This window comes from Budorcas taxicolor, chromosome 18 (assembly GCF_023091745.1).
Source record: "Budorcas taxicolor isolate Tak-1 chromosome 18, Takin1.1, whole genome shotgun sequence".
In the NCBI taxonomy this organism is placed as follows: Eukaryota; Metazoa; Chordata; class Mammalia; order Artiodactyla; family Bovidae; genus Budorcas; species Budorcas taxicolor.
In genome coordinates, this window is record NC_068927.1 from 6131335 (window position 1) to 6139039 (window position 7705).

The window sequence follows — 7705 nt, forward strand, 5'->3', positions numbered from 1 at the left end:
TGGGATACATTATGACCTTTTCACTGGTATTGACTTAGTAGGAAGGCCTTGGAAGACTCTGGGTTAGGAAAAATATTTGGTAAAATGTGACAAAAAGCATAGCACCAGGGAGAAATGGCTGATTCCAGGACTGAAGCAGGGAACATGCAAAATGATCCCAGGGCATTGTCCTGTGCCACAAACCAAGGATGTAGTTTCTTCCAGCTTTATTGAGGTATAGTTGATAAAAATGATGTATATTTAAGGTATCTGACATGATGGTTTGATATATGTATACATTGTGAAATGATAACCAAGTCAAACTAAATTAATACATCTATTACCTCACATAGCTGCATTTTCTTTAAACAATGATTCTGGTGCTGTGAGAACACTTAATATGTACTCTCAGCAAGTTTCGAGTATACAATACAGTCACTATGCCGCACACTCTATCCTTAGAACTTATAACTAAAGTTTGTTCTCTTTAATCCAACTCTCCCCCATTTTCTCCACCCCTAGTGACCATGGCTGAAAAGAATATACAATGTTTAAATGAACACATAAAAGTTACAGATGTACTGAGAGGATATAGGAGTTGATCTCAAAGAACACTCAGTGGCTCAGTTCAGTTCAGTCACTCAGTCGTGTCCGACTCTTTGTGACCCCATGGACTGCAGCACGCCAAGCCTCCTTGTTCATCACCAACTCCTGGAGTTTACTCAAACTCATGTCCATTGACTCAGTGATGCCATCCAAGCATCTCATCCTCTGTCGTCCCCTTCTCTTCCCACCTTCAATCTTTACCAGCATCAGGGTCTTTTCAAATGAGTCAGCTCTTTGCATCAGGTGGCCAAAGTATTATAGTTTCAGCTTCAACATCAGTCCTTCCAATGAATGCTCAGGACTGATTTCCTTTAGGATGGACTGGTTGGATCTCCTTGCAGTCCAAAGGATTCTCAAGAGTCTTCTCCAAAACCACAGTTCAAAAGCAACAATTCTTCTGCACTCAGCTTTCTTTATAGTCCAACTCTCACATCCATACATGACTACTGGAAAAACCATAGCCTTTACTAGACAGACCTTTGTTAGCAAAGTAACGTCTCTGCTTTCAATATGCTGTCTAGGTTGGTCATAACTTTTCTTCCAAGGAGTAAGCGTCTTTTAATTTCATGGCTGCAGTCACCATCTGCAGTGATTTTGGAGCCCCCAAAAATAAAGTCTGTCACTGTTTCCACTGTTTCTCCATCTATTTGCCATTAAGTGATAGGACCAGATGCCATGATCTTTGTTTTCTGAATGCTGAGCTTTCAGCCAACTTTTTCACTCTCCACTTTCACTTTCATCAAGAGGTTCTTTAGTTCTTCTTCACTTTCTGCCATATGGATGGTATCATCTGCATATCTGAGGTTATGGAATAATTTGCCCAGGATGGGAATACGAGAGAACCTGACCTGCCTCTTGAGAAACCTATATGCAGGTCAGGAAGCAACAGTTAGAACTGGACATGGAACAACAGACTGGTTCCAAATAGGAAAAGGAGTACGTCAAGGCTGTATATTGTCACCCTGCTTATTTAACTTCTATGCAGAGTACATCATGAGAAATGCTGGACTGGAAGAAACACAAGCTGGAATCAAGATTGCCGGGAGAAATATCAATAACCTCAGATATGCAGATGACACCACCCTATGGCAGAAAGTGAAGAGGAGCTAAAAAGCCTCTTGATGAAAGTGAAAGAGGAGAGCGAAAAAGTTGGCTTAACACTCAACATTGAGAAAACGAAGATCATGGCATCTGGTCCCATCACTTCATGGGAAATAGATGGAGAAACAGTGGAAACAGTGTCAGACTTTATTTTTTGGGGCTCCAAAATCACTGTAGATGGTGATTGCAGCCATGAAATTAAAAGACGCTTACTCCTTGAAAGGAAAGTTATGACCAACCTAGATAGCACATTGAAAAGCAGAGACATTACTTTGCCAACGAAGGTCCGTCTAGTCAAGGCTATGGGTTTTCTTGTGGTCATGTATGGATGTGAGAGTTGGACTGTGAAGAAAGCTGAGCGCCGAAGAATTGATGCTTTAGAACCATGGTGTTGGAGAAGACTCTTGAGAGTCCCTTGGACTGCAAGGAGATCCAACCAGTCCATTCTGAAGGAGATCAGCCCTGGGATTTCTTTGGAGGGAATGATGCTGAAGCTGAAACTCCAGTAGTTTGGCCACCTCATGAGAAGAGTTGACTCATTGGAAAAGGCTCTGATGCTGGGAGGGATTGGGGGCAGGAGGAGAAGGGGACGACCGAGGATGAGATGGCTGGATGGCATCACTGACTCGATGGATGTGAGTCTGAGTGAACTCTGGAATTGCTGCGATTCATGGGGTCACAAAGAGTCGGACACGACTGAGCAACTGAACTGAACTGAGTATAGGATTATGCTCCAAAGGAACAAAATAAGTATCAATAACTATATGGATATAAAGATTGAATATAAAGAAATAGATGAGGCAAAGAGGCAAATCTTCCCTACAAAAAAATTCCACGTAACACATGTAGATACCCATAGAGGATTTTGTTTCCTTCTTAGAGTGCAGGCTGGACTTAGTGACTCGCTCATTTTCAAAGAATAAAGTATGGAAAGGTATAAGTAGTGACCTTACAATGCAGAAACCTGGTGACACCTTTGTAAGCACATGATCAAGGTGAATATCACCAGTGATGATTCAAACTGATGTCATGTATCACCTGATATGATACAATGAGAAGGGGGAGACACCTCTGTGGTGTTCTCTCAAAAACCCGTTATTACCCAAATCTACACAAGAGAAAACACCAGACAGACAACAATGAGGGACATGCTACAAAATGCCTGACTGGTGCTCTTCAACACTCTCAAGGCTATGGAAAACTAGGAAAGGCTGAAAACTGCAACATACTGAGGTAGACTGCCGGCACATAAGGAGACAATGTCATCTATTATCCAGGATTTGAGCAGGGAAGTGAAAAAGGATGTGGGTGGCAAGACTGAGAAACATGAATAAAGTTTACAGCTTAGCTCATAAGTACCAGTATTAATTTCACAGTTTTGACAAATGTACCATGGTTAAGTGCCATGTACTTCCCTTGTATTTATTCCTTAGGGAAACTGGATGAAACGTATACAGGAACTCCATATTAAATTTCCAAAATTAAAGTTCATTTAAAAAGTTAAAGTCTGAAACCAAAAGTGGGGGAAAAAAAAAAAACGGCCTTTTTTAGGGATAACCAAAATAAAGCAAAGGAGTCAGGGCAGGTAGAACTGGTGACAAGTATCAAGTAACCTAATGCAGAGTTCCAAAGAATAGCAAGAAGAGATAAGAAAGCCTTCTTCAGCGATCAATGCAAAGAAAAAGAGGAAAACAACAGAATGGGAAAGACTAGAGATCTCTTCAAGAAAATTAGAGATACCAAGGTAACATTTCATGCAAAGATGGGCTTGATAAAGGACAGAAATGGTCTGGACCTAACAGAAGCAAAAGATGTTAAGAAGAGGTGGCAAGAATACATGGAAGAACTGTACAAAAAAGACCTTCACAACCCAGATAATCATGATGATGTGATCACTAATCTAGAGCCAGACATCTTGGAATGTGAAGTCAAGTGGGCCTTAGAAAGCATCACTACGAACAAAGCTGGTGGAGGTGATGGAATTCCAGTTGAGCTGTTTCAAATCCTGAAAGATGATGCAGTGAAAGTGCTGCACTCAATATGCCAGCAAATTTGGAAAACTCAGCAGTGGCCACAGGACTGGAAAAGTCAGTTTTCATTCCAATTCCAAAGAAAGGCAATGCCAAAGAATGCTCAAACTACCGCACAATTGCACTCATCTCACATGCTAGTAAAGTCATGCTCAAAATTCTCCAAGCCAGACTTCAGCAATATGTGAACTGTGAACTCCCTGATGTTCAAGCTGGTTTTAGAAAAGGCAGAGGAACCAGAGATCAAATTGCCAACATCCGCTGGAATATCAAAAAAGCAACAGAGTTCCAGAAAAACATCTATTTCTGCTTTATTGACTATGCCAAAGCCTTTGACTGTGTGGATCACAATCAACTGTGGAGAATTCTGAAAGAAATGAGAATACCAGACCACCTGACCTGCCTCTTGAGAAATCTGTATGCAGGTCAGGAAGCAACAGTTAGAACTGGACATGGAACAACAGACTGGTTCCAAATAGGAAAAGGAGTGCATCAAGGCTGTATATTGTCACCCTGCTTATTTAACTTCTATGCAGAGTACATCATGAGAAACGCTGGACTGGAAGAAACACAAGCTGGAATCAAGATTGCCAGGAGAGATATCAATAACCTCAGGTATGCAGATGACACCACCCTTATGGCAGAGTGAAGAGGAACTAAAAAGCCTCTTGATGAAAGTGAAAGAGGAGAGTGAAAACGTTGGCTTAAAGCTCAACATTCAGAAAACGAAGATCATGGCATCTAGTCCCATCACTTCATGGGAAATAGATGGGGAAACAGTGGAAACAGTGACAGACTTTATTTTTTGGGGCTCCAAAATCACTGCAGATGGTGACTGCAGCCATGAAATTAAAAGACACTTACTCCTTGGAAGGGAAGTTATGACCAACCTAGATAGTATATTCAAAAGCAGAGACATTACTTTGCCGACTAAGGTCCATCTAGTCAAGGCTATGGGTTTTCCTGTGGTCATGTATGGATGTGAGAGTTGGACTGTGAAGAAGGCTGAGTGCTGAAGAATTGATGTGTTTGAACTGTGGTGTTGGAGAAGACTCTTGAGAGTCCCTTGGACTGCAAGGAGATCCAACCAGTCCTTTCTGAAGGAGACCAACCTTGGGATTTCTTTGGAAGGAATGATGCTAAAGCTGAAGCTCCAGTACTTTGGCCACCTCATGCGAAGAGCTGACTCATTGGAAAAGACTCTGATGCTGGGAGAGATTGGGGGCAGGAGGAGAAGGGGATGACCCAGGATGAGATGGCTGGATGGCATCACGGACTCGATGGACGTGAGTCTGAGTGAACTCCGGGAGATGGTGATGGACAGGGAGGCCTGGCGCGCTGCGATTCATGGGGTCACGAAGAGTCGGATACAACTGAGCGACTGAACTGAACTGAACTGAATAATGACTGCAGTTAATTTGTGAACCCATCATCAGTCTTTATTTCTCTCACAGATACGCCCAAAAGAGCAAAATAAAATACAGTTGGCTATTTATCTCCTAAGCATCTCGAGAGCCCTGCAGAAACTGTGGAATGTCTCAGACATGAACACCAAAGGGGAAGTATTTTAGAAGGGCGGCCTAGGCTAGGTATATCTCGTCCGTAGTGTGTAGGAGTAACACTGCTGTGTTTAACGTATTCTGAATTTATTGAACTTCTTAAATACACATATTTTCCTCAAATCTGAGGAGCTTTCAGCCATTAAATTTCTACTTCCTTCCTTCCTTCCTTCCTTCCTCTCTCCCTCTCTCCTTCCCTTCCTCTTCTCTCTGGGATCAGCATTATGTGTTTAATATAATATGTTTGATGGTTTCCCCAGTGTCTCTTAGGATTCACTGACTTTTCTGCATTCTTTTATGTCTATCAATTGGACAATCTGTATTGATCTAGCAATAGATCTACAGACTCTTCCTTTTACAAGCTCACATTTGCTGTGGAACTTCTCTAGTGAATTATCCACACCAGTTATTGCATTGTACTTATTTACTCCAGATATTCCTATTAGTTTATGTGTATTATTCATATTTATCAATTTCCTGAGTCATATAATTGTATTTTAATTCTTCAGTTTTTAAAGCATATTTATATCTGTTTTGATGTCCTTTTCTACTAAGTTCAACACGTTAGCTCCCTCAGAGAACACTTTTACTGACCGATTGTTTTCCTGTGTATGAGAGTCTGATGTGACTGAGCGCATGCGTGTGGGCACACACGCCATGCACACACACACGGCTTACTTTCCTATTTCTTTGCATGAATTCTTGAAAACATGGCATTTTAGACAGTCTACTGAACTGACTTTAGATGCTGTTGCTGGGTGGCTGTAGTTGATGGATTTTTGTCTGTTTAGTGACTTCACTGGACTAATTCTCTAAGGTCTCTTTCTCCTTCAACATATGTATAATTGCTGTCATCTTGTTGCCCAGAGCTTGAAATTCCATTCCTACATCCTCACTGCTTCCCTACAATAACAAAATGGCATTTCTCCCATCTCAACTAGAGAGTATGGGGAGCTTAATGGAAATGATGGTGCAGGAGAAAGGGATTCAGTAAATCTGCATTTGATGTCCTTAGGAAATGTATGTATGAAAATGGCCAGAATCAACACAGACGAAGGTTTGAGAAGTGAATTACAATACAGAAACCAAACAGGTTTCAAATTGTTCTCTGGGAGCACACAAGTGAGGCAGAGAAGAATCACACTGCAAAGCCTTTGAAAGCTAAATTCATAGCTGAGCCACAGTGCCTAAAAGCAGGCCAGAATGTGTGCTCCAAACTAAAACAGGTTGGTCACTTACTACAACGGAAGATTTTCAAAGGAACCATGTCCAAACAGAAAAAACAAACTCATAAAAAGAGAGACCAGACTTATGGTTACCAGAGATAGGCACTGGGGGAAGGGGAAATTGGAAGAAGGCTGTCAAAAGCACAAACTTCCAGTTATAAGACAAACACCTGAGATATGATGTACAATATGAGCAAATATGATTACCACTATTGCCAGGAGCCAGCGTGAGGAACTCCGCCCATGGCAAAGGTCATGAGGAAGGAGGCTTCAGCATACGCAAAAGCGGGATCGAGCCTCAGGAAACCCCCTGTTCTCGAGCATCTACCCCCAAAACCAGAGTCTGTTTTATGCTCTCACCTACACCTCTGACTTTATGGGGGGCTCTCCCCCATCACCATTTCTCTTGGAGAAGGAGTTAACCTGCAGCTCCAGTTAATAAAAATTCCTGGGCGTGACAAGAGTGTTTCAACTTACAAACTCCTCTGAAGGTTCTCTAGCCGGCCTGAGTGGGTTCATCCGGCCACATGTGATTGTTTACAGCCTCCCAACCGTGAGAGGCATGAGATGCTTTAAAGCTTTCTAAATACAGACTCTTTTGAGAAGTTGCAGAATTATTAGTATAGTATAGTGGGTTGATTAGAAATTATATTGGTGAAGGGTTTTTCATTTGTTGAGCCAATATTTGCTGCTAAATCTCCATATTCCCTGCCCTTATAATGAATATAACTAGCATATAGGAGAAATAAGTATTAACCTTTAAGAGTAATCATGTAAAACTTTAGGCTAAGTAAATTCCTTTCTTAGTTGTAACCCACTACACCCTCACCCTATAGGAATGCAACTTTATCTGGTACCTTCAGAGGGTGGCGCCTGGTTTAAGAAAAACACCCTTGGGAAAAATAAGTTTCTTGGTTATCAGAAAGAAAGGATCATAAAATGTCAGCAGGCCTCATGGCCAGAAGATGATGTAAAACCCATAAGACCTTTTTGTATACATTTATGTGAAGCACCTGATTTTGATAAAGGTCAGGCTGACCCTCACGTGACTTTAAAATTTCCATTCATCCCTATGTATAACAAAAAGTATATAAGCAAACCTGAAAAATAAAGAAATGGGATCAGTTTCTGGAAAGACTGATTCCCCCGTGTCATTCTTTCCCCTTCTGGCTGAATTCCTATCTGGTACGTGAGTACTCACCAA